Consider the following 23,154-nt stretch of genomic DNA (forward strand, 5'->3'; position numbering starts at 1 on the left):
GTGACGACATGGCTCCCTCTGCTCTTCTGCAGGTGTCGGGACTAGCGCCCCAACATGCTGGATTTGCAGCGAACCAAAGGCATGCTTTGGAGCACACGAGGCAACGCCGTGTTCCAGGGAGAGCGCGAGCGGCCGAAAGCCTCCTCCTGCGCAGGCACGCTCAAGGGTGGCCACTTGCAGCGTCCCCATCTCGCGGCCGGAGCTGGAGTTGTGAGTGGCCCGCCGGTGCACAGCTGTCTGCCGTTCGGTCGGTCGACCCGAAGCAGCTGCTGGGCCTGCCCTTGAGCCTCCTCCACCGTGCGTCCTCCTGGCCGCAGCTGAGTGAGTCACGACAGGGTGCCAGCAGAGGGTGGCAGCTGCAGAGCTCTAGCTGCCTGCCTGTTCCCGGCCGCAGCGACGTAGTGCTTGGGAGCAGCCGCCCCTATATGCAAATGATCAGGCTGCTGCTGCTGTGCATCTTGGACGGTTTTCCGCTTGAGCTCGGCCTGCCCTCTGGGGGACGGACGGGGCGTCAGCTGCGCCTTGAGCGCCCGGCGTCACCCACTCGGGGAGCGTCCGTGCAGGCGCCGCCGGGCCACACCACCCCTTACTTTTGGTGCACGAGACTCCGCGATGCTGGGGGGCTGCGCCAGAGGGGCGCTCGTCGGCCCGGCGGGCTCCAACTCATACTTACCTGGCAGGGGAGATACCATGATCACTAAGGTGGTTCTCCCAGGGTGAGGCTCATCCATTGCACTCCGGGTGTGCTGACCCCTGCGATTTCCCCAAATGCGGGAAACTCGACTGCATAATTTGTGGTAGTGGGGGACTGCGTTCGCGCTTTCCCCTGATTTCCTCCAGTCAATGACAGAACAGTGCTTTGGGAATGATGAGAAGCTCGGAGAGGTGGACGTGGCCTTTGGCTCCCCCTTGTGGGCCTACGCCGCCACCTTCTCCCTGCCCTGGCTAAGAAGGGACGAGTTGCTTGCTTCTTTGTTGGCTTGGGGCCTTTTGCCTTTGCTTTGTGCTTTGTTTGTTGGACTTGGCGCCCCCTGCCTGCTGCTGGGGATTGATCTGCTCGTTTGCATCTCATTCACTTGGTGACGACATGGCTCCCTCTGCTCTTCTGCAGGTGTCGGGACTAGCGCCCCAACATGCTGGATTTGCAGCGAACCAAAGGCATGCTTTGGAGCACACGAGGCAACGCCGTGTTCCAGGGAGAGCGCGAGCGGCCGAAAGCCTCCTCCTGCGCAGGCACGCTCAAGGGTGGCCACTTGCAGCGTCCCCATCTCGCGGCCGGAGCTGGAGTTGTGAGTGGCCCGCCGGTGCACAGCTGTCTGCCGTTCGGTCGGTCGACCCGAAGCAGCTGCTGGGCCTGCCCTTGAGCCTCCTCCACCGTGCGTCCTCCTGGCCGCAGCTGAGTGAGTCACGACAGGGTGCCAGCAGAGGGTGGCAGCTGCAGAGCTCTAGCTGCCTGCCTGTTCCCGGCCGCAGCGACGTAGTGCTTGGGAGCAGCCGCCCCTATATGCAAATGATCAGGCTGCTGCTGCTGTGCATCTTGGACGGTTTTCCGCTTGAGCTCGGCCTGCCCTCTGGGGGACGGACGGGGCGTCAGCTGCGCCTTGAGCGCCCGGCGTCACCCACTCGGGGAGCGTCCGTGCAGGCGCCGCCGGGCCACACCACCCCTTACTTTTGGTGCACGAGACTCCGCGATGCTGGGGGGCTGCGCCAGAGGGGCGCTCGTCGGCCCGGCGGGCTCCAACTCATACTTACCTGGCAGGGGAGATACCATGATCACTAAGGTGGTTCTCCCAGGGTGAGGCTCATCCATTGCACTCCGGGTGTGCTGACCCCTGCGATTTCCCCAAATGCGGGAAACTCGACTGCATAATTTGTGGTAGTGGGGGACTGCGTTCGCGCTTTCCCCTGATTTCCTCCAGTCAATGACAGAACAGTGCTTTGGGAATGATGAGAAGCTCGGAGAGGTGGACGTGGCCTTTGGCTCCCCCTTGTGGGCCTACGCCGCCACCTTCTCCCTGCCCTGGCTAAGAAGGGACGAGTTGCTTGCTTCTTTGTTGGCTTGGGGCCTTTTGCCTTTGCTTTGTGCTTTGTTTGTTGGACTTGGCGCCCCCTGCCTGCTGCTGGGGATTGATCTGCTCGTTTGCATCTCATTCACTTGGTGACGACATGGCTCCCTCTGCTCTTCTGCAGGTGTCGGGACTAGCGCCCCAACATGCTGGATTTGCAGCGAACCAAAGGCATGCTTTGGAGCACACGAGGCAACGCCGTGTTCCAGGGAGAGCGCGAGCGGCCGAAAGCCTCCTCCTGCGCAGGCACGCTCAAGGGTGGCCACTTGCAGCGTCCCCATCTCGCGGCCGGAGCTGGAGTTGTGAGTGGCCCGCCGGTGCACAGCTGTCTGCCGTTCGGTCGGTCGACCCGAAGCAGCTGCTGGGCCTGCCCTTGAGCCTCCTCCACCGTGCGTCCTCCTGGCCGCAGCTGAGTGAGTCACGACAGGGTGCCAGCAGAGGGTGGCAGCTGCAGAGCTCTAGCTGCCTGCCTGTTCCCGGCCGCAGCGACGTAGTGCTTGGGAGCAGCCGCCCCTATATGCAAATGATCAGGCTGCTGCTGCTGTGCATCTTGGACGGTTTTCCGCTTGAGCTCGGCCTGCCCTCTGGGGGACGGACGGGGCGTCAGCTGCGCCTTGAGCGCCCGGCGTCACCCACTCGGGGAGCGTCCGTGCAGGCGCCGCCGGGCCACACCACCCCTTACTTTTGGTGCACGAGACTCCGCGATGCTGGGGGGCTGCGCCAGAGGGGCGCTCGTCGGCCCGGCGGGCTCCAACTCATACTTACCTGGCAGGGGAGATACCATGATCACTAAGGTGGTTCTCCCAGGGTGAGGCTCATCCATTGCACTCCGGGTGTGCTGACCCCTGCGATTTCCCCAAATGCGGGAAACTCGACTGCATAATTTGTGGTAGTGGGGGACTGCGTTCGCGCTTTCCCCTGATTTCCTCCAGTCAATGACAGAACAGTGCTTTGGGAATGATGAGAAGCTCGGAGAGGTGGACGTGGCCTTTGGCTCCCCCTTGTGGGCCTACGCCGCCACCTTCTCCCTGCCCTGGCTAAGAAGGGACGAGTTGCTTGCTTCTTTGTTGGCTTGGGGCCTTTTGCCTTTGCTTTGTGCTTTGTTTGTTGGACTTGGCGCCCCCTGCCTGCTGCTGGGGATTGATCTGCTCGTTTGCATCTCATTCACTTGGTGACGACATGGCTCCCTCTGCTCTTCTGCAGGTGTCGGGACTAGCGCCCCAACATGCTGGATTTGCAGCGAACCAAAGGCATGCTTTGGAGCACACGAGGCAACGCCGTGTTCCAGGGAGAGCGCGAGCGGCCGAAAGCCTCCTCCTGCGCAGGCACGCTCAAGGGTGGCCACTTGCAGCGTCCCCATCTCGCGGCCGGAGCTGGAGTTGTGAGTGGCCCGCCGGTGCACAGCTGTCTGCCGTTCGGTCGGTCGACCCGAAGCAGCTGCTGGGCCTGCCCTTGAGCCTCCTCCACCGTGCGTCCTCCTGGCCGCAGCTGAGTGAGTCACGACAGGGTGCCAGCAGAGGGTGGCAGCTGCAGAGCTCTAGCTGCCTGCCTGTTCCCGGCCGCAGCGACGTAGTGCTTGGGAGCAGCCGCCCCTATATGCAAATGATCAGGCTGCTGCTGCTGTGCATCTTGGACGGTTTTCCGCTTGAGCTCGGCCTGCCCTCTGGGGGACGGACGGGGCGTCAGCTGCGCCTTGAGCGCCCGGCGTCACCCACTCGGGGAGCGTCCGTGCAGGCGCCGCCGGGCCACACCACCCCTTACTTTTGGTGCACGAGACTCCGCGATGCTGGGGGGCTGCGCCAGAGGGGCGCTCGTCGGCCCGGCGGGCTCCAACTCATACTTACCTGGCAGGGGAGATACCATGATCACTAAGGTGGTTCTCCCAGGGTGAGGCTCATCCATTGCACTCCGGGTGTGCTGACCCCTGCGATTTCCCCAAATGCGGGAAACTCGACTGCATAATTTGTGGTAGTGGGGGACTGCGTTCGCGCTTTCTCCTGATTTCCTCCAGTCAATGACAGAACAGTGCTTTGGGAATGATGAGAAGCTCGGAGAGGTGGACGTGGCCTTTGGCTCCCCCTTGTGGGCCTACGCCGCCACCTTCTCCCTGCCCTGGCTAAGAAGGGACGAGTTGCTTGCTTCTTTGTTGGCTTGGGGCCTTTTGCCTTTGCTTTGTGCTTTGTTTGTTGGACTTGGCGCCCCCTGCCTGCTGCTGGGGATTGATCTGCTCGTTTGCATCTCATTCACTTGGTGACGACATGGCTCCCTCTGCTCTTCTGCAGGTGTCGGGACTAGCGCCCCAACATGCTGGATTTGCAGCGAACCAAAGGCATGCTTTGGAGCACACGAGGCAACGCCGTGTTCCAGGGAGAGCGCGAGCGGCCGAAAGCCTCCTCCTGCGCAGGCACGCTCAAGGGTGGCCACTTGCAGCGTCCCCATCTCGCGGCCGGAGCTGGAGTTGTGAGTGGCCCGCCGGTGCACAGCTGTCTGCCGTTCGGTCGGTCGACCCGAAGCAGCTGCTGGGCCTGCCCTTGAGCCTCCTCCACCGTGCGTCCTCCTGGCCGCAGCTGAGTGAGTCACGACAGGGTGCCAGCAGAGGGTGGCAGCTGCAGAGCTCTAGCTGCCTGCCTGTTCCCGGCCGCAGCGACGTAGTGCTTGGGAGCAGCCGCCCCTATATGCAAATGATCAGGCTGCTGCTGCTGTGCATCTTGGACGGTTTTCCGCTTGAGCTCGGCCTGCCCTCTGGGGGACGGACGGGGCGTCAGCTGCGCCTTGAGCGCCCGGCGTCACCCACTCGGGGAGCGTCCGTGCAGGCGCCGCCGGGCCACACCACCCCTTACTTTTGGTGCACGAGACTCCGCGATGCTGGGGGGCTGCGCCAGAGGGGCGCTCGTCGGCCCGGCGGGCTCCAACTCATACTTACCTGGCAGGGGAGATACCATGATCACTAAGGTGGTTCTCCCAGGGTGAGGCTCATCCATTGCACTCCGGGTGTGCTGACCCCTGCGATTTCCCCAAATGCGGGAAACTCGACTGCATAATTTGTGGTAGTGGGGGACTGCGTTCGCGCTTTCCCCTGATTTCCTCCAGTCAATGACAGAACAGTGCTTTGGGAATGATGAGAAGCTCGGAGAGGTGGACGTGGCCTTTGGCTCCCCCTTGTGGGCCTACGCCGCCACCTTCTCCCTGCCCTGGCTAAGAAGGGACGAGTTGCTTGCTTCTTTGTTGGCTTGGGGCCTTTTGCCTTTGCTTTGTGCTTTGTTTGTTGGACTTGGCGCCCCCTGCCTGCTGCTGGGGATTGATCTGCTCGTTTGCATCTCATTCACTTGGTGACGACATGGCTCCCTCTGCTCTTCTGCAGGTGTCGGGACTAGCGCCCCAACATGCTGGATTTGCAGCGAACCAAAGGCATGCTTTGGAGCACACGAGGCAACGCCGTGTTCCAGGGAGAGCGCGAGCGGCCGAAAGCCTCCTCCTGCGCAGGCACGCTCAAGGGTGGCCACTTGCAGCGTCCCCATCTCGCGGCCGGAGCTGGAGTTGTGAGTGGCCCGCCGGTGCACAGCTGTCTGCCGTTCGGTCGGTCGACCCGAAGCAGCTGCTGGGCCTGCCCTTGAGCCTCCTCCACCGTGCGTCCTCCTGGCCGCAGCTGAGTGAGTCACGACAGGGTGCCAGCAGAGGGTGGCAGCTGCAGAGCTCTAGCTGCCTGCCTGTTCCCGGCCGCAGCGACGTAGTGCTTGGGAGCAGCCGCCCCTATATGCAAATGATCAGGCTGCTGCTGCTGTGCATCTTGGACGGTTTTCCGCTTGAGCTCGGCCTGCCCTCTGGGGGACGGACGGGGCGTCAGCTGCGCCTTGAGCGCCCGGCGTCACCCACTCGGGGAGCGTCCGTGCAGGCGCCGCCGGGCCACACCACCCCTTACTTTTGGTGCACGAGACTCCGCGATGCTGGGGGGCTGCGCCAGAGGGGCGCTCGTCGGCCCGGCGGGCTCCAACTCATACTTACCTGGCAGGGGAGATACCATGATCACTAAGGTGGTTCTCCCAGGGTGAGGCTCATCCATTGCACTCCGGGTGTGCTGACCCCTGCGATTTCCCCAAATGCGGGAAACTCGACTGCATAATTTGTGGTAGTGGGGGACTGCGTTCGCGCTTTCCCCTGATTTCCTCCAGTCAATGACAGAACAGTGCTTTGGGAATGATGAGAAGCTCGGAGAGGTGGACGTGGCCTTTGGCTCCCCCTTGTGGGCCTACGCCGCCACCTTCTCCCTGCCCTGGCTAAGAAGGGACGAGTTGCTTGCTTCTTTGTTGGCTTGGGGCCTTTTGCCTTTGCTTTGTGCTTTGTTTGTTGGACTTGGCGCCCCCTGCCTGCTGCTGGGGATTGATCTGCTCGTTTGCATCTCATTCACTTGGTGACGACATGGCTCCCTCTGCTCTTCTGCAGGTGTCGGGACTAGCGCCCCAACATGCTGGATTTGCAGCGAACCAAAGGCATGCTTTGGAGCACACGAGGCAACGCCGTGTTCCAGGGAGAGCGCGAGCGGCCGAAAGCCTCCTCCTGCGCAGGCACGCTCAAGGGTGGCCACTTGCAGCGTCCCCATCTCGCGGCCGGAGCTGGAGTTGTGAGTGGCCCGCCGGTGCACAGCTGTCTGCCGTTCGGTCGGTCGACCCGAAGCAGCTGCTGGGCCTGCCCTTGAGCCTCCTCCACCGTGCGTCCTCCTGGCCGCAGCTGAGTGAGTCACGACAGGGTGCCAGCAGAGGGTGGCAGCTGCAGAGCTCTAGCTGCCTGCCTGTTCCCGGCCGCAGCGACGTAGTGCTTGGGAGCAGCCGCCCCTATATGCAAATGATCAGGCTGCTGCTGCTGTGCATCTTGGACGGTTTTCCGCTTGAGCTCGGCCTGCCCTCTGGGGGACGGACGGGGCGTCAGCTGCGCCTTGAGCGCCCGGCGTCACCCACTCGGGGAGCGTCCGTGCAGGCGCCGCCGGGCCACACCACCCCTTACTTTTGGTGCACGAGACTCCGCGATGCTGGGGGGCTGCGCCAGAGGGGCGCTCGTCGGCCCGGCGGGCTCCAACTCATACTTACCTGGCAGGGGAGATACCATGATCACTAAGGTGGTTCTCCCAGGGTGAGGCTCATCCATTGCACTCCGGGTGTGCTGACCCCTGCGATTTCCCCAAATGCGGGAAACTCGACTGCATAATTTGTGGTAGTGGGGGACTGCGTTCGCGCTTTCCCCTGATTTCCTCCAGTCAATGACAGAACAGTGCTTTGGGAATGATGAGAAGCTCGGAGAGGTGGACGTGGCCTTTGGCTCCCCCTTGTGGGCCTACGCCGCCACCTTCTCCCTGCCCTGGCTAAGAAGGGACGAGTTGCTTGCTTCTTTGTTGGCTTGGGGCCTTTTGCCTTTGCTTTGTGCTTTGTTTGTTGGACTTGGCGCCCCCTGCCTGCTGCTGGGGATTGATCTGCTCGTTTGCATCTCATTCACTTGGTGACGACATGGCTCCCTCTGCTCTTCTGCAGGTGTCGGGACTAGCGCCCCAACATGCTGGATTTGCAGCGAACCAAAGGCATGCTTTGGAGCACACGAGGCAACGCCGTGTTCCAGGGAGAGCGCGAGCGGCCGAAAGCCTCCTCCTGCGCAGGCACGCTCAAGGGTGGCCACTTGCAGCGTCCCCATCTCGCGGCCGGAGCTGGAGTTGTGAGTGGCCCGCCGGTGCACAGCTGTCTGCCGTTCGGTCGGTCGACCCGAAGCAGCTGCTGGGCCTGCCCTTGAGCCTCCTCCACCGTGCGTCCTCCTGGCCGCAGCTGAGTGAGTCACGACAGGGTGCCAGCAGAGGGTGGCAGCTGCAGAGCTCTAGCTGCCTGCCTGTTCCCGGCCGCAGCGACGTAGTGCTTGGGAGCAGCCGCCCCTATATGCAAATGATCAGGCTGCTGCTGCTGTGCATCTTGGACGGTTTTCCGCTTGAGCTCGGCCTGCCCTCTGGGGGACGGACGGGGCGTCAGCTGCGCCTTGAGCGCCCGGCGTCACCCACTCGGGGAGCGTCCGTGCAGGCGCCGCCGGGCCACACCACCCCTTACTTTTGGTGCACGAGACTCCGCGATGCTGGGGGGCTGCGCCAGAGGGGCGCTCGTCGGCCCGGCGGGCTCCAACTCATACTTACCTGGCAGGGGAGATACCATGATCACTAAGGTGGTTCTCCCAGGGTGAGGCTCATCCATTGCACTCCGGGTGTGCTGACCCCTGCGATTTCCCCAAATGCGGGAAACTCGACTGCATAATTTGTGGTAGTGGGGGACTGCGTTCGCGCTTTCCCCTGATTTCCTCCAGTCAATGACAGAACAGTGCTTTGGGAATGATGAGAAGCTCGGAGAGGTGGACGTGGCCTTTGGCTCCCCCTTGTGGGCCTACGCCGCCACCTTCTCCCTGCCCTGGCTAAGAAGGGACGAGTTGCTTGCTTCTTTGTTGGCTTGGGGCCTTTTGCCTTTGCTTTGTGCTTTGTTTGTTGGACTTGGCGCCCCCTGCCTGCTGCTGGGGATTGATCTGCTCGTTTGCATCTCATTCACTTGGTGACGACATGGCTCCCTCTGCTCTTCTGCAGGTGTCGGGACTAGCGCCCCAACATGCTGGATTTGCAGCGAACCAAAGGCATGCTTTGGAGCACACGAGGCAACGCCGTGTTCCAGGGAGAGCGCGAGCGGCCGAAAGCCTCCTCCTGCGCAGGCACGCTCAAGGGTGGCCACTTGCAGCGTCCCCATCTCGCGGCCGGAGCTGGAGTTGTGAGTGGCCCGCCGGTGCACAGCTGTCTGCCGTTCGGTCGGTCGACCCGAAGCAGCTGCTGGGCCTGCCCTTGAGCCTCCTCCACCGTGCGTCCTCCTGGCCGCAGCTGAGTGAGTCACGACAGGGTGCCAGCAGAGGGTGGCAGCTGCAGAGCTCTAGCTGCCTGCCTGTTCCCGGCCGCAGCGACGTAGTGCTTGGGAGCAGCCGCCCCTATATGCAAATGATCAGGCTGCTGCTGCTGTGCATCTTGGACGGTTTTCCGCTTGAGCTCGGCCTGCCCTCTGGGGGACGGACGGGGCGTCAGCTGCGCCTTGAGCGCCCGGCGTCACCCACTCGGGGAGCGTCCGTGCAGGCGCCGCCGGGCCACACCACCCCTTACTTTTGGTGCACGAGACTCCGCGATGCTGGGGGGCTGCGCCAGAGGGGCGCTCGTCGGCCCGGCGGGCTCCAACTCATACTTACCTGGCAGGGGAGATACCATGATCACTAAGGTGGTTCTCCCAGGGTGAGGCTCATCCATTGCACTCCGGGTGTGCTGACCCCTGCGATTTCCCCAAATGCGGGAAACTCGACTGCATAATTTGTGGTAGTGGGGGACTGCGTTCGCGCTTTCCCCTGATTTCCTCCAGTCAATGACAGAACAGTGCTTTGGGAATGATGAGAAGCTCGGAGAGGTGGACGTGGCCTTTGGCTCCCCCTTGTGGGCCTACGCCGCCACCTTCTCCCTGCCCTGGCTAAGAAGGGACGAGTTGCTTGCTTCTTTGTTGGCTTGGGGCCTTTTGCCTTTGCTTTGTGCTTTGTTTGTTGGACTTGGCGCCCCCTGCCTGCTGCTGGGGATTGATCTGCTCGTTTGCATCTCATTCACTTGGTGACGACATGGCTCCCTCTGCTCTTCTGCAGGTGTCGGGACTAGCGCCCCAACATGCTGGATTTGCAGCGAACCAAAGGCATGCTTTGGAGCACACGAGGCAACGCCGTGTTCCAGGGAGAGCGCGAGCGGCCGAAAGCCTCCTCCTGCGCAGGCACGCTCAAGGGTGGCCACTTGCAGCGTCCCCATCTCGCGGCCGGAGCTGGAGTTGTGAGTGGCCCGCCGGTGCACAGCTGTCTGCCGTTCGGTCGGTCGACCCGAAGCAGCTGCTGGGCCTGCCCTTGAGCCTCCTCCACCGTGCGTCCTCCTGGCCGCAGCTGAGTGAGTCACGACAGGGTGCCAGCAGAGGGTGGCAGCTGCAGAGCTCTAGCTGCCTGCCTGTTCCCGGCCGCAGCGACGTAGTGCTTGGGAGCAGCCGCCCCTATATGCAAATGATCAGGCTGCTGCTGCTGTGCATCTTGGACGGTTTTCCGCTTGAGCTCGGCCTGCCCTCTGGGGGACGGACGGGGCGTCAGCTGCGCCTTGAGCGCCCGGCGTCACCCACTCGGGGAGCGTCCGTGCAGGCGCCGCCGGGCCACACCACCCCTTACTTTTGGTGCACGAGACTCCGCGATGCTGGGGGGCTGCGCCAGAGGGGCGCTCGTCGGCCCGGCGGGCTCCAACTCATACTTACCTGGCAGGGGAGATACCATGATCACTAAGGTGGTTCTCCCAGGGTGAGGCTCATCCATTGCACTCCGGGTGTGCTGACCCCTGCGATTTCCCCAAATGCGGGAAACTCGACTGCATAATTTGTGGTAGTGGGGGACTGCGTTCGCGCTTTCCCCTGATTTCCTCCAGTCAATGACAGAACAGTGCTTTGGGAATGATGAGAAGCTCGGAGAGGTGGACGTGGCCTTTGGCTCCCCCTTGTGGGCCTACGCCGCCACCTTCTCCCTGCCCTGGCTAAGAAGGGACGAGTTGCTTGCTTCTTTGTTGGCTTGGGGCCTTTTGCCTTTGCTTTGTGCTTTGTTTGTTGGACTTGGCGCCCCCTGCCTGCTGCTGGGGATTGATCTGCTCGTTTGCATCTCATTCACTTGGTGACGACATGGCTCCCTCTGCTCTTCTGCAGGTGTCGGGACTAGCGCCCCAACATGCTGGATTTGCAGCGAACCAAAGGCATGCTTTGGAGCACACGAGGCAACGCCGTGTTCCAGGGAGAGCGCGAGCGGCCGAAAGCCTCCTCCTGCGCAGGCACGCTCAAGGGTGGCCACTTGCAGCGTCCCCATCTCGCGGCCGGAGCTGGAGTTGTGAGTGGCCCGCCGGTGCACAGCTGTCTGCCGTTCGGTCGGTCGACCCGAAGCAGCTGCTGGGCCTGCCCTTGAGCCTCCTCCACCGTGCGTCCTCCTGGCCGCAGCTGAGTGAGTCACGACAGGGTGCCAGCAGAGGGTGGCAGCTGCAGAGCTCTAGCTGCCTGCCTGTTCCCGGCCGCAGCGACGTAGTGCTTGGGAGCAGCCGCCCCTATATGCAAATGATCAGGCTGCTGCTGCTGTGCATCTTGGACGGTTTTCCGCTTGAGCTCGGCCTGCCCTCTGGGGGACGGACGGGGCGTCAGCTGCGCCTTGAGCGCCCGGCGTCACCCACTCGGGGAGCGTCCGTGCAGGCGCCGCCGGGCCACACCACCCCTTACTTTTGGTGCACGAGACTCCGCGATGCTGGGGGGCTGCGCCAGAGGGGCGCTCGTCGGCCCGGCGGGCTCCAACTCATACTTACCTGGCAGGGGAGATACCATGATCACTAAGGTGGTTCTCCCAGGGTGAGGCTCATCCATTGCACTCCGGGTGTGCTGACCCCTGCGATTTCCCCAAATGCGGGAAACTCGACTGCATAATTTGTGGTAGTGGGGGACTGCGTTCGCGCTTTCCCCTGATTTCCTCCAGTCAATGACAGAACAGTGCTTTGGGAATGATGAGAAGCTCGGAGAGGTGGACGTGGCCTTTGGCTCCCCCTTGTGGGCCTACGCCGCCACCTTCTCCCTGCCCTGGCTAAGAAGGGACGAGTTGCTTGCTTCTTTGTTGGCTTGGGGCCTTTTGCCTTTGCTTTGTGCTTTGTTTGTTGGACTTGGCGCCCCCTGCCTGCTGCTGGGGATTGATCTGCTCGTTTGCATCTCATTCACTTGGTGACGACATGGCTCCCTCTGCTCTTCTGCAGGTGTCGGGACTAGCGCCCCAACATGCTGGATTTGCAGCGAACCAAAGGCATGCTTTGGAGCACACGAGGCAACGCCGTGTTCCAGGGAGAGCGCGAGCGGCCGAAAGCCTCCTCCTGCGCAGGCACGCTCAAGGGTGGCCACTTGCAGCGTCCCCATCTCGCGGCCGGAGCTGGAGTTGTGAGTGGCCCGCCGGTGCACAGCTGTCTGCCGTTCGGTCGGTCGACCCGAAGCAGCTGCTGGGCCTGCCCTTGAGCCTCCTCCACCGTGCGTCCTCCTGGCCGCAGCTGAGTGAGTCACGACAGGGTGCCAGCAGAGGGTGGCAGCTGCAGAGCTCTAGCTGCCTGCCTGTTCCCGGCCGCAGCGACGTAGTGCTTGGGAGCAGCCGCCCCTATATGCAAATGATCAGGCTGCTGCTGCTGTGCATCTTGGACGGTTTTCCGCTTGAGCTCGGCCTGCCCTCTGGGGGACGGACGGGGCGTCAGCTGCGCCTTGAGCGCCCGGCGTCACCCACTCGGGGAGCGTCCGTGCAGGCGCCGCCGGGCCACACCACCCCTTACTTTTGGTGCACGAGACTCCGCGATGCTGGGGGGCTGCGCCAGAGGGGCGCTCGTCGGCCCGGCGGGCTCCAACTCATACTTACCTGGCAGGGGAGATACCATGATCACTAAGGTGGTTCTCCCAGGGTGAGGCTCATCCATTGCACTCCGGGTGTGCTGACCCCTGCGATTTCCCCAAATGCGGGAAACTCGACTGCATAATTTGTGGTAGTGGGGGACTGCGTTCGCGCTTTCCCCTGATTTCCTCCAGTCAATGACAGAACAGTGCTTTGGGAATGATGAGAAGCTCGGAGAGGTGGACGTGGCCTTTGGCTCCCCCTTGTGGGCCTACGCCGCCACCTTCTCCCTGCCCTGGCTAAGAAGGGACGAGTTGCTTGCTTCTTTGTTGGCTTGGGGCCTTTTGCCTTTGCTTTGTGCTTTGTTTGTTGGACTTGGCGCCCCCTGCCTGCTGCTGGGGATTGATCTGCTCGTTTGCATCTCATTCACTTGGTGACGACATGGCTCCCTCTGCTCTTCTGCAGGTGTCGGGACTAGCGCCCCAACATGCTGGATTTGCAGCGAACCAAAGGCATGCTTTGGAGCACACGAGGCAACGCCGTGTTCCAGGGAGAGCGCGAGCGGCCGAAAGCCTCCTCCTGCGCAGGCACGCTCAAGGGTGGCCACTTGCAGCGTCCCCATCTCGCGGCCGGAGCTGGAGTTGTGAGTGGCCCGCCGGTGCACAGCTGTCTGCCGTTCGGTCGGTCGACCCGAAGCAGCTGCTGGGCCTGCCCTTGAGCCTCCTCCACCGTGCGTCCTCCTGGCCGCAGCTGAGTGAGTCACGACAGGGTGCCAGCAGAGGGTGGCAGCTGCAGAGCTCTAGCTGCCTGCCTGTTCCCGGCCGCAGCGACGTAGTGCTTGGGAGCAGCCGCCCCTATATGCAAATGATCAGGCTGCTGCTGCTGTGCATCTTGGACGGTTTTCCGCTTGAGCTCGGCCTGCCCTCTGGGGGACGGACGGGGCGTCAGCTGCGCCTTGAGCGCCCGGCGTCACCCACTCGGGGAGCGTCCGTGCAGGCGCCGCCGGGCCACACCACCCCTTACTTTTGGTGCACGAGACTCCGCGATGCTGGGGGGCTGCGCCAGAGGGGCGCTCGTCGGCCCGGCGGGCTCCAACTCATACTTACCTGGCAGGGGAGATACCATGATCACTAAGGTGGTTCTCCCAGGGTGAGGCTCATCCATTGCACTCCGGGTGTGCTGACCCCTGCGATTTCCCCAAATGCGGGAAACTCGACTGCATAATTTGTGGTAGTGGGGGACTGCGTTCGCGCTTTCCCCTGATTTCCTCCAGTCAATGACAGAACAGTGCTTTGGGAATGATGAGAAGCTCGGAGAGGTGGACGTGGCCTTTGGCTCCCCCTTGTGGGCCTACGCCGCCACCTTCTCCCTGCCCTGGCTAAGAAGGGACGAGTTGCTTGCTTCTTTGTTGGCTTGGGGCCTTTTGCCTTTGCTTTGTGCTTTGTTTGTTGGACTTGGCGCCCCCTGCCTGCTGCTGGGGATTGATCTGCTCGTTTGCATCTCATTCACTTGGTGACGACATGGCTCCCTCTGCTCTTCTGCAGGTGTCGGGACTAGCGCCCCAACATGCTGGATTTGCAGCGAACCAAAGGCATGCTTTGGAGCACACGAGGCAACGCCGTGTTCCAGGGAGAGCGCGAGCGGCCGAAAGCCTCCTCCTGCGCAGGCACGCTCAAGGGTGGCCACTTGCAGCGTCCCCATCTCGCGGCCGGAGCTGGAGTTGTGAGTGGCCCGCCGGTGCACAGCTGTCTGCCGTTCGGTCGGTCGACCCGAAGCAGCTGCTGGGCCTGCCCTTGAGCCTCCTCCACCGTGCGTCCTCCTGGCCGCAGCTGAGTGAGTCACGACAGGGTGCCAGCAGAGGGTGGCAGCTGCAGAGCTCTAGCTGCCTGCCTGTTCCCGGCCGCAGCGACGTAGTGCTTGGGAGCAGCCGCCCCTATATGCAAATGATCAGGCTGCTGCTGCTGTGCATCTTGGACGGTTTTCCGCTTGAGCTCGGCCTGCCCTCTGGGGGACGGACGGGGCGTCAGCTGCGCCTTGAGCGCCCGGCGTCACCCACTCGGGGAGCGTCCGTGCAGGCGCCGCCGGGCCACACCACCCCTTACTTTTGGTGCACGAGACTCCGCGATGCTGGGGGGCTGCGCCAGAGGGGCGCTCGTCGGCCCGGCGGGCTCCAACTCATACTTACCTGGCAGGGGAGATACCATGATCACTAAGGTGGTTCTCCCAGGGTGAGGCTCATCCATTGCACTCCGGGTGTGCTGACCCCTGCGATTTCCCCAAATGCGGGAAACTCGACTGCATAATTTGTGGTAGTGGGGGACTGCGTTCGCGCTTTCCCCTGATTTCCTCCAGTCAATGACAGAACAGTGCTTTGGGAATGATGAGAAGCTCGGAGAGGTGGACGTGGCCTTTGGCTCCCCCTTGTGGGCCTACGCCGCCACCTTCTCCCTGCCCTGGCTAAGAAGGGACGAGTTGCTTGCTTCTTTGTTGGCTTGGGGCCTTTTGCCTTTGCTTTGTGCTTTGTTTGTTGGACTTGGCGCCCCCTGCCTGCTGCTGGGGATTGATCTGCTCGTTTGCATCTCATTCACTTGGTGACGACATGGCTCCCTCTGCTCTTCTGCAGGTGTCGGGACTAGCGCCCCAACATGCTGGATTTGCAGCGAACCAAAGGCATGCTTTGGAGCACACGAGGCAACGCCGTGTTCCAGGGAGAGCGCGAGCGGCCGAAAGCCTCCTCCTGCGCAGGCACGCTCAAGGGTGGCCACTTGCAGCGTCCCCATCTCGCGGCCGGAGCTGGAGTTGTGAGTGGCCCGCCGGTGCACAGCTGTCTGCCGTTCGGTCGGTCGACCCGAAGCAGCTGCTGGGCCTGCCCTTGAGCCTCCTCCACCGTGCGTCCTCCTGGCCGCAGCTGAGTGAGTCACGACAGGGTGCCAGCAGAGGGTGGCAGCTGCAGAGCTCTAGCTGCCTGCCTGTTCCCGGCCGCAGCGACGTAGTGCTTGGGAGCAGCCGCCCCTATATGCAAATGATCAGGCTGCTGCTGCTGTGCATCTTGGACGGTTTTCCGCTTGAGCTCGGCCTGCCCTCTGGGGGACGGACGGGGCGTCAGCTGCGCCTTGAGCGCCCGGCGTCACCCACTCGGGGAGCGTCCGTGCAGGCGCCGCCGGGCCACACCACCCCTTACTTTTGGTGCACGAGACTCCGCGATGCTGGGGGGCTGCGCCAGAGGGGCGCTCGTCGGCCCGGCGGGCTCCAACTCATACTTACCTGGCAGGGGAGATACCATGATCACTAAGGTGGTTCTCCCAGGGTGAGGCTCATCCATTGCACTCCGGGTGTGCTGACCCCTGCGATTTCCCCAAATGCGGGAAACTCGACTGCATAATTTGTGGTAGTGGGGGACTGCGTTCGCGCTTTCCCCTGATTTCCTCCAGTCAATGACAGAACAGTGCTTTGGGAATGATGAGAAGCTCGGAGAGGTGGACGTGGCCTTTGGCTCCCCCTTGTGGGCCTACGCCGCCACCTTCTCCCTGCCCTGGCTAAGAAGGGACGAGTTGCTTGCTTCTTTGTTGGCTTGGGGCCTTTTGCCTTTGCTTTGTGCTTTGTTTGTTGGACTTGGCGCCCCCTGCCTGCTGCTGGGGATTGATCTGCTCGTTTGCATCTCATTCACTTGGTGACGACATGGCTCCCTCTGCTCTTCTGCAGGTGTCGGGACTAGCGCCCCAACATGCTGGATTTGCAGCGAACCAAAGGCATGCTTTGGAGCACACGAGGCAACGCCGTGTTCCAGGGAGAGCGCGAGCGGCCGAAAGCCTCCTCCTGCGCAGGCACGCTCAAGGGTGGCCACTTGCAGCGTCCCCATCTCGCGGCCGGAGCTGGAGTTGTGAGTGGCCCGCCGGTGCACAGCTGTCTGCCGTTCGGTCGGTCGACCCGAAGCAGCTGCTGGGCCTGCCCTTGAGCCTCCTCCACCGTGCGTCCTCCTGGCCGCAGCTGAGTGAGTCACGACAGGGTGCCAGCAGAGGGTGGCAGCTGCAGAGCTCTAGCTGCCTGCCTGTTCCCGGCCGCAGCGACGTAGTGCTTGGGAGCAGCCGCCCCTATATGCAAATGATCAGGCTGCTGCTGCTGTGCATCTTGGACGGTTTTCCGCTTGAGCTCGGCCTGCCCTCTGGGGGACGGACGGGGCGTCAGCTGCGCCTTGAGCGCCCGGCGTCACCCACTCGGGGAGCGTCCGTGCAGGCGCCGCCGGGCCACACCACCCCTTACTTTTGGTGCACGAGACTCCGCGATGCTGGGGGGCTGCGCCAGAGGGGCGCTCGTCGGCCCGGCGGGCTCCAACTCATACTTACCTGGCAGGGGAGATACCATGATCACTAAGGTGGTTCTCCCAGGGTGAGGCTCATCCATTGCACTCCGGGTGTGCTGACCCCTGCGATTTCCCCAAATGCGGGAAACTCGACTGCATAATTTGTGGTAGTGGGGGACTGCGTTCGCGCTTTCCCCTGATTTCCTCCAGTCAATGACAGAACAGTGCTTTGGGAATGATGAGAAGCTCGGAGAGGTGGACGTGGCCTTTGGCTCCCCCTTGTGGGCCTACGCCGCCACCTTCTCCCTGCCCTGGCTAAGAAGGGACGAGTTGCTTGCTTCTTTGTTGGCTTGGGGCCTTTTGCCTTTGCTTTGTGCTTTGTTTGTTGGACTTGGCGCCCCCTGCCTGCTGCTGGGGATTGATCTGCTCGTTTGCATCTCATTCACTTGGTGACGACATGGCTCCCTCTGCTCTTCTGCAGGTGTCGGGACTAGCGCCCCAACATGCTGGATTTGCAGCGAACCAAAGCCAGACTGCGTTCGCGCTTTCCCCTGATTTCCTCCAGTCAATGACAGAACAGTGCTTTGGGAATGATGAGAAGCTCGGAGAGGTGGACGTGGCCTTTGGCTCCCCCTTGTGGGCCTACGCCGCCACCTTCTCCCTGCCCTGGCTAAGAAGGGACGAGTTGCTTGCTTCTTTGTTGGCTTGGGGCCTTTTGCCTTTGCTTTGTGCTTTGTTTGTTGGACTTGGCGCCCCCTGCCTGCTGCTGGGGATTGATCTGCTCGTTTGCATCTCATTCACTTGGTGACGACATGGCTCCCTCTGCTCTTCTGCAGGTGTCGGGACTAGCGCCCCAACATGCTGGATTTGCAGCGAACCAAAGGCATGCTTTGGAGCACACGAGGCAACGCCGTGTTCCAGGGAGAGCGCGAGCGGCCGAAAGCCTCCTCCTGCGCAGGCACGCTCAAGGGTGGCCACTTGCAGCGTCCCCATCTCGCGGCCGGAGCTGGAGTTGTGAGTGGCCCGCCGGTGCACAGCTGTCTGCCGTTCGGTCGGTCGACCCGAAGCAGCTGCTGGGCCTGCCCTTGAGCCTCCTCCACCGTGCGTCCTCCTGGCCGCAGCTGAGTGAGTCACGACAGGGTGCCAGCAGAGGGTGGCAGCTGCAGAGCTCTAGCTGCCTGCCTGTTCCCGGCCGCAGCGACGTAGTGCTTGGGAGCAGCCGCCCCTATATGCAAATGATCAGGCTGCTGCTGCTGTGCATCTTGGACGGTTTTCCGCTTGAGCTCGGCCTGCCCTCTGGGGGACGGACGGGGCGTCAGCTGCGCCTTGAGCGCCCGGCGTCACCCACTCGGGGAGCGTCCGTGCAGGCGCCGCCGGGCCACACCACCCCTTACTTTTGGTGCACGAGACTCCGCGATGCTGGGGGGCTGCGCCAGAGGGGCGCTCGTCGGCCCGGCGGGCTCCAACTCATACTTACCTGGCAGGGGAGATACCATGATCACTAAGGTGGTTCTCCCAGGGTGAGGCTCATCCATTGCACTCCGGGTGTGCTGACCCCTGCGATTTCCCCAAATGCGGGAAACTCGACTGCATAATTTGTGGTAGTGGGGGACTGCGTTCGCGCTTTCCCCTGATTTCCTCCAGTCAATGACAGAACAGTGCTTTGGGAATGATGAGAAGCTCGGAGAGGTGGACGTGGCCTTTGGCTCCCCCTTGTGGGCCTACGCCGCCACCTTCTCCCTGCCCTGGCTAAGAAGGGACGAGTTGCTTGCTTCTTTGTTGGCTTGGGGCCTTTTGCCTTTGCTTTGTGCTTTGTTTGTTGGACTTGGCGCCCCCTGCCTGCTGCTGGGGATTGATCTGCTCGTTTGCATCTCATTCACTTGGTGACGACATGGCTCCCTCTGCTCTTCTGCAGGTGTCGGGACTAGCGCCCCAACATGCTGGATTTGCAGCGAACCAAAGGCATGCTTTGGAGCACACGAGGCAACGCCGTGTTCCAGGGAGAGCGCGAGCGGCCGAAAGCCTCCTCCTGCGCAGGCACGCTCAAGGGTGGCCACTTGCAGCGTCCCCATCTCGCGGCCGGAGCTGGAGTTGTGAGTGGCCCGCCGGTGCACAGCTGTCTGCCGTTCGGTCGGTCGACCCGAAGCAGCTGCTGGGCCTGCCCTTGAGCCTCCTCCACCGTGCGTCCTCCTGGCCGCAGCTGAGTGAGTCACGACAGGGTGCCAGCAGAGGGTGGCAGCTGCAGAGCTCTAGCTGCCTGCCTGTTCCCGGCCGCAGCGACGTAGTGCTTGGGAGCAGCCGCCCCTATATGCAAATGATCAGGCTGCTGCTGCTGTGCATCTTGGACGGTTTTCCGCTTGAGCTCGGCCTGCCCTCTGGGGGACGGACGGGGCGTCAGCTGCGCCTTGAGCGCCCGGCGTCACCCACTCGGGGAGCGTCCGTGCAGGCGCCGCCGGGCCACACCACCCCTTACTTTTGGTGCACGAGACTCCGCGATGCTGGGGGGCTGCGCCAGAGGGGCGCTCGTCGGCCCGGCGGGCTCCAACTCATACTTACCTGGCAGGGGAGATACCATGATCACTAAGGTGGTTCTCCCAGGGTGAGGCTCATCCATTGCACTCCGGGTGTGCTGACCCCTGCGATTTCCCCAAATGCGGGAAACTCGACTGCATAATTTGTGGTAGTGGGGGACTGCGTTCGCGCTTTCCCCTGATTTCCTCCAGTCAATGACAGAACAGTGCTTTGGGAATGATGAGAAGCTCGGAGAGGTGGACGTGGCCTTTGGCTCCCCCTTGTGGGCCTACGCCGCCACCTTCTCCCTGCCCTGGCTAAGAAGGGACGAGTTGCTTGCTTCTTTGTTGGCTTGGGGCCTTTTGCCTTTGCTTTGTGCTTTGTTTGTTGGACTTGGCGCCCCCTGCCTGCTGCTGGGGATTGATCTGCTCGTTTGCATCTCATTCACTTGGTGACGACATGGCTCCCTCTGCTCTTCTGCAGGTGTCGGGACTAGCGCCCCAACATGCTGGATTTGCAGCGAACCAAAGGCATGCTTTGGAGCACACGAGGCAACGCCGTGTTCCAGGGAGAGCGCGAGCGGCCGAAAGCCTCCTCCTGCGCAGGCACGCTCAAGGGTGGCCACTTGCAGCGTCCCCATCTCGCGGCCGGAGCTGGAGTTGTGAGTGGCCCGCCGGTGCACAGCTGTCTGCCGTTCGGTCGGTCGACCCGAAGCAGCTGCTGGGCCTGCCCTTGAGCCTCCTCCACCGTGCGTCCTCCTGGCCGCAGCTGAGTGAGTCACGACAGGGTGCCAGCAGAGGGTGGCAGCTGCAGAGCTCTAGCTGCCTGCCTGTTCCCGGCCGCAGCGACGTAGTGCTTGGGAGCAGCCGCCCCTATATGCAAATGATCAGGCTGCTGCTGCTGTGCATCTTGGACGGTTTTCCGCTTGAGCTCGGCCTGCCCTCTGGGGGACGGACGGGGCGTCAGCTGCGCCTTGAGCGCCCGGCGTCACCCACTCGGGGAGCGTCCGTGCAGGCGCCGCCGGGCCACACCACCCCTTACTTTTGGTGCACGAGACTCCGCGATGCTGGGGGGCTGCGCCAGAGGGGCGCTCGTCGGCCCGGCGGGCTCCAACTCATACTTACCTGGCAGGGGAGATACCATGATCACTAAGGTGGTTCTCCCAGGGTGAGGCTCATCCATTGCACTCCGGGTGTGCTGACCCCTGCGATTTCCCCAAATGCGGGAAACTCGACTGCATAATTTGTGGTAGTGGGGGACTGCGTTCGCGCTTTCCCCTGATTTCCTCCAGTCAATGACAGAACAGTGCTTTGGGAATGATGAGAAGCTCGGAGAGGTGGACGTGGCCTTTGGCTCCCCCTTGTGGGCCTACGCCGCCACCTTCTCCCTGCCCTGGCTAAGAAGGGACGAGTTGCTTGCTTCTTTGTTGGCTTGGGGCCTTTTGCCTTTGCTTTGTGCTTTGTTTGTTGGACTTGGCGCCCCCTGCCTGCTGCTGGGGATTGATCTGCTCGTTTGCATCTCATTCACTTGGTGACGACATGGCTCCCTCTGCTCTTCTGCAGGTGTCGGGACTAGCGCCCCAACATGCTGGATTTGCAGCGAACCAAAGGCATGCTTTGGAGCACACGAGGCAACGCCGTGTTCCAGGGAGAGCGCGAGCGGCCGAAAGCCTCCTCCTGCGCAGGCACGCTCAAGGGTGGCCACTTGCAGCGTCCCCATCTCGCGGCCGGAGCTGGAGTTGTGAGTGGCCCGCCGGTGCACAGCTGTCTGCCGTTCGGTCGGTCGACCCGAAGCAGCTGCTGGGCCTGCCCTTGAGCCTCCTCCACCGTGCGTCCTCCTGGCCGCAGCTGAGTGAGTCACGACAGGGTGCCAGCAGAGGGTGGCAGCTGCAGAGCTCTAGCTGCCTGCCTGTTCCCGGCCGCAGCGACGTAGTGCTTGGGAGCAGCCGCCCCTATATGCAAATGATCAGGCTGCTGCTGCTGTGCATCTTGGACGGTTTTCCGCTTGAGCTCGGCCTGCCCTCTGGGGGACGGACGGGGCGTCAGCTGCGCCTTGAGCGCCCGGCGTCACCCACTCGGGGAGCGTCCGTGCAGGCGCCGCCGGGCCACACCACCCCTTACTTTTGGTGCACGAGACTCCGCGATGCTGGGGGGCTGCGCCAGAGGGGCGCTCGTCGGCCCGGCGGGCTCCAACTCATACTTACCTGGCAGGGGAGATACCATGATCACTAAGGTGGTTCTCCCAGGGTGAGGCTCATCCATTGCACTCCGGGTGTGCTGACCCCTGCGATTTCCCCAAATGCGGGAAACTCGACTGCATAATTTGTGGTAGTGGGGGACTGCGTTCGCGCTTTCCCCTGATTTCCTCCAGTCAATGACAGAACAGTGCTTTGGGAATGATGAGAAGCTCGGAGAGGTGGACGTGGCCTTTGGCTCCCCCTTGTGGGCCTACGCCGCCACCTTCTCCCTGCCCTGGCTAAGAAGGGACGAGTTGCTTGCTTCTTTGTTGGCTTGGGGCCTTTTGCCTTTGCTTTGTGCTTTGTTTGTTGGACTTGGCGCCCCCTGCCTGCTGCTGGGGATTGATCTGCTCGTTTGCATCTCATTCACTTGGTGACGACATGGCTCCCTCTGCTCTTCTGCAGGTGTCGGGACTAGCGCCCCAACATGCTGGATTTGCAGCGAACCAAAGGCATGCTTTGGAGCACACGAGGCAACGCCGTGTTCCAGGGAGAGCGCGAGCGGCCGAAAGCCTCCTCCTGCGCAGGCACGCTCAAGGGTGGCCACTTGCAGCGTCCCCATCTCGCGGCCGGAGCTGGAGTTGTGAGTGGCCCGCCGGTGCACAGCTGTCTGCCGTTCGGTCGGTCGACCCGAAGCAGCTGCTGGGCCTGCCCTTGAGCCTCCTCCACCGTGCGTCCTCCTGGCCGCAGCTGAGTGAGTCACGACAGGGTGCCAGCAGAGGGTGGCAGCTGCAGAGCTCTAGCTGCCTGCCTGTTCCCGGCCGCAGCGACGTAGTGCTTGGGAGCAGCCGCCCCTATATGCAAATGATCAGGCTGCTGCTGCTGTGCATCTTGGACGGTTTTCCGCTTGAGCTCGGCCTGCCCTCTGGGGGACGGACGGGGCGTCAGCTGCGCCTTGAGCGCCCGGCGTCACCCACTCGGGGAGCGTCCGTGCAGGCGCCGCCGGGCCACACCACCCCTTACTTTTGGTGCACGAGACTCCGCGATGCTGGGGGGCTGCGCCAGAGGGGCGCTCGTCGGCCCGGCGGGCTCCAACTCATACTTACCTGGCAGGGGAGATACCATGATCACTAAGGTGGTTCTCCCAGGGTGAGGCTCATCCATTGCACTCCGGGTGTGCTGACCCCTGCGATTTCCCCAAATGCGGGAAACTCGACTGCATAATTTGTGGTAGTGGGGGACTGCGTTCGCGCTTTCCCCTGATTTCCTCCAGTCAATGACAGAACAGTGCTTTGGGAATGATGAGAAGCTCGGAGAGGTGGACGTGGCCTTTGGCTCCCCCTTGTGGGCCTACGCCGCCACCTTCTCCCTGCCCTGGCTAAGAAGGGACGAGTTGCTTGCTTCTTTGTTGGCTTGGGGCCTTTTGCCTTTGCTTTGTGCTTTGTTTGTTGGACTTGGCGCCCCCTGCCTGCTGCTGGGGATTGATCTGCTCGTTTGCATCTCATTCACTTGGTGACGACATGGCTCCCTCTGCTCTTCTGCAGGTGTCGGGACTAGCGCCCCAACATGCTGGATTTGCAGCGAACCAAAGGCATGCTTTGGAGCACACGAGGCAACGCCGTGTTCCAGGGAGAGCGCGAGCGGCCGAAAGC

General features: G+C 62.5%; 21 non-coding genes across 21 annotated transcripts; all 21 read left to right on the plus strand.

Annotated features, from left to right (window-relative positions):
- Nucleotides 1-665: 665 nt before the first annotated feature.
- On the plus strand, nt 666-829 carry LOC141246030 (U1 spliceosomal RNA). The gene has a single exon (XR_012309666.1). It is a non-coding gene; the product is annotated as a U1 spliceosomal RNA (small nuclear RNA).
- A 915-nt stretch (nt 830-1,744) lies between these two features.
- LOC141246031 (U1 spliceosomal RNA) lies at nt 1,745-1,908 on the plus strand. The gene has a single exon (XR_012309667.1). It is a non-coding gene; the product is annotated as a U1 spliceosomal RNA (small nuclear RNA).
- A 915-nt stretch (nt 1,909-2,823) lies between these two features.
- Nucleotides 2,824-2,987, plus strand: LOC141246032 (U1 spliceosomal RNA). Its single transcript, XR_012309668.1, has one exon. It is a non-coding gene; the product is annotated as a U1 spliceosomal RNA (small nuclear RNA).
- A 915-nt stretch (nt 2,988-3,902) lies between these two features.
- Nucleotides 3,903-4,066, plus strand: LOC141245995 (U1 spliceosomal RNA). Its single transcript, XR_012309635.1, has one exon. It is a non-coding gene; the product is annotated as a U1 spliceosomal RNA (small nuclear RNA).
- Nucleotides 4,067-4,981: 915 nt separating this feature from the next.
- Nucleotides 4,982-5,145, plus strand: LOC141246033 (U1 spliceosomal RNA). The gene has a single exon (XR_012309669.1). It is a non-coding gene; the product is annotated as a U1 spliceosomal RNA (small nuclear RNA).
- A 915-nt stretch (nt 5,146-6,060) lies between these two features.
- Nucleotides 6,061-6,224, plus strand: LOC141246034 (U1 spliceosomal RNA). Its single transcript, XR_012309670.1, has one exon. It is a non-coding gene; the product is annotated as a U1 spliceosomal RNA (small nuclear RNA).
- Nucleotides 6,225-7,139: 915 nt separating this feature from the next.
- LOC141246035 (U1 spliceosomal RNA) lies at nt 7,140-7,303 on the plus strand. The gene has a single exon (XR_012309671.1). It is a non-coding gene; the product is annotated as a U1 spliceosomal RNA (small nuclear RNA).
- A 915-nt stretch (nt 7,304-8,218) lies between these two features.
- On the plus strand, nt 8,219-8,382 carry LOC141246036 (U1 spliceosomal RNA). The gene has a single exon (XR_012309672.1). It is a non-coding gene; the product is annotated as a U1 spliceosomal RNA (small nuclear RNA).
- A 915-nt stretch (nt 8,383-9,297) lies between these two features.
- Nucleotides 9,298-9,461, plus strand: LOC141246037 (U1 spliceosomal RNA). The gene has a single exon (XR_012309673.1). It is a non-coding gene; the product is annotated as a U1 spliceosomal RNA (small nuclear RNA).
- A 915-nt stretch (nt 9,462-10,376) lies between these two features.
- LOC141246038 (U1 spliceosomal RNA) lies at nt 10,377-10,540 on the plus strand. Its single transcript, XR_012309674.1, has one exon. It is a non-coding gene; the product is annotated as a U1 spliceosomal RNA (small nuclear RNA).
- A 915-nt stretch (nt 10,541-11,455) lies between these two features.
- Nucleotides 11,456-11,619, plus strand: LOC141246039 (U1 spliceosomal RNA). The gene has a single exon (XR_012309675.1). It is a non-coding gene; the product is annotated as a U1 spliceosomal RNA (small nuclear RNA).
- Nucleotides 11,620-12,534: 915 nt separating this feature from the next.
- LOC141246041 (U1 spliceosomal RNA) lies at nt 12,535-12,698 on the plus strand. Its single transcript, XR_012309677.1, has one exon. It is a non-coding gene; the product is annotated as a U1 spliceosomal RNA (small nuclear RNA).
- A 915-nt stretch (nt 12,699-13,613) lies between these two features.
- Nucleotides 13,614-13,777, plus strand: LOC141246042 (U1 spliceosomal RNA). Its single transcript, XR_012309678.1, has one exon. It is a non-coding gene; the product is annotated as a U1 spliceosomal RNA (small nuclear RNA).
- Nucleotides 13,778-14,692: 915 nt separating this feature from the next.
- LOC141246043 (U1 spliceosomal RNA) lies at nt 14,693-14,856 on the plus strand. The gene has a single exon (XR_012309679.1). It is a non-coding gene; the product is annotated as a U1 spliceosomal RNA (small nuclear RNA).
- A 915-nt stretch (nt 14,857-15,771) lies between these two features.
- LOC141246044 (U1 spliceosomal RNA) lies at nt 15,772-15,935 on the plus strand. Its single transcript, XR_012309680.1, has one exon. It is a non-coding gene; the product is annotated as a U1 spliceosomal RNA (small nuclear RNA).
- Nucleotides 15,936-16,850: 915 nt separating this feature from the next.
- Nucleotides 16,851-17,014, plus strand: LOC141246045 (U1 spliceosomal RNA). Its single transcript, XR_012309681.1, has one exon. It is a non-coding gene; the product is annotated as a U1 spliceosomal RNA (small nuclear RNA).
- Nucleotides 17,015-18,284: 1,270 nt separating this feature from the next.
- LOC141245908 (U1 spliceosomal RNA) lies at nt 18,285-18,448 on the plus strand. The gene has a single exon (XR_012309552.1). It is a non-coding gene; the product is annotated as a U1 spliceosomal RNA (small nuclear RNA).
- Nucleotides 18,449-19,363: 915 nt separating this feature from the next.
- Nucleotides 19,364-19,527, plus strand: LOC141245909 (U1 spliceosomal RNA). The gene has a single exon (XR_012309553.1). It is a non-coding gene; the product is annotated as a U1 spliceosomal RNA (small nuclear RNA).
- A 915-nt stretch (nt 19,528-20,442) lies between these two features.
- On the plus strand, nt 20,443-20,606 carry LOC141245910 (U1 spliceosomal RNA). The gene has a single exon (XR_012309554.1). It is a non-coding gene; the product is annotated as a U1 spliceosomal RNA (small nuclear RNA).
- A 915-nt stretch (nt 20,607-21,521) lies between these two features.
- Nucleotides 21,522-21,685, plus strand: LOC141245911 (U1 spliceosomal RNA). Its single transcript, XR_012309555.1, has one exon. It is a non-coding gene; the product is annotated as a U1 spliceosomal RNA (small nuclear RNA).
- A 915-nt stretch (nt 21,686-22,600) lies between these two features.
- Nucleotides 22,601-22,764, plus strand: LOC141245912 (U1 spliceosomal RNA). Its single transcript, XR_012309556.1, has one exon. It is a non-coding gene; the product is annotated as a U1 spliceosomal RNA (small nuclear RNA).
- The last annotated feature ends 390 nt before the right edge of the window (nt 22,765-23,154 follow it).

This window comes from Phyllobates terribilis, unplaced genomic scaffold (genome assembly GCF_046119375.1).
Source record: "Phyllobates terribilis strain yellow unplaced genomic scaffold, ASM4611937v1 Scaffold_2316__1_contigs__length_142825, whole genome shotgun sequence".
Classification (NCBI taxonomy): Eukaryota; Metazoa; Chordata; class Amphibia; order Anura; family Dendrobatidae; genus Phyllobates; species Phyllobates terribilis.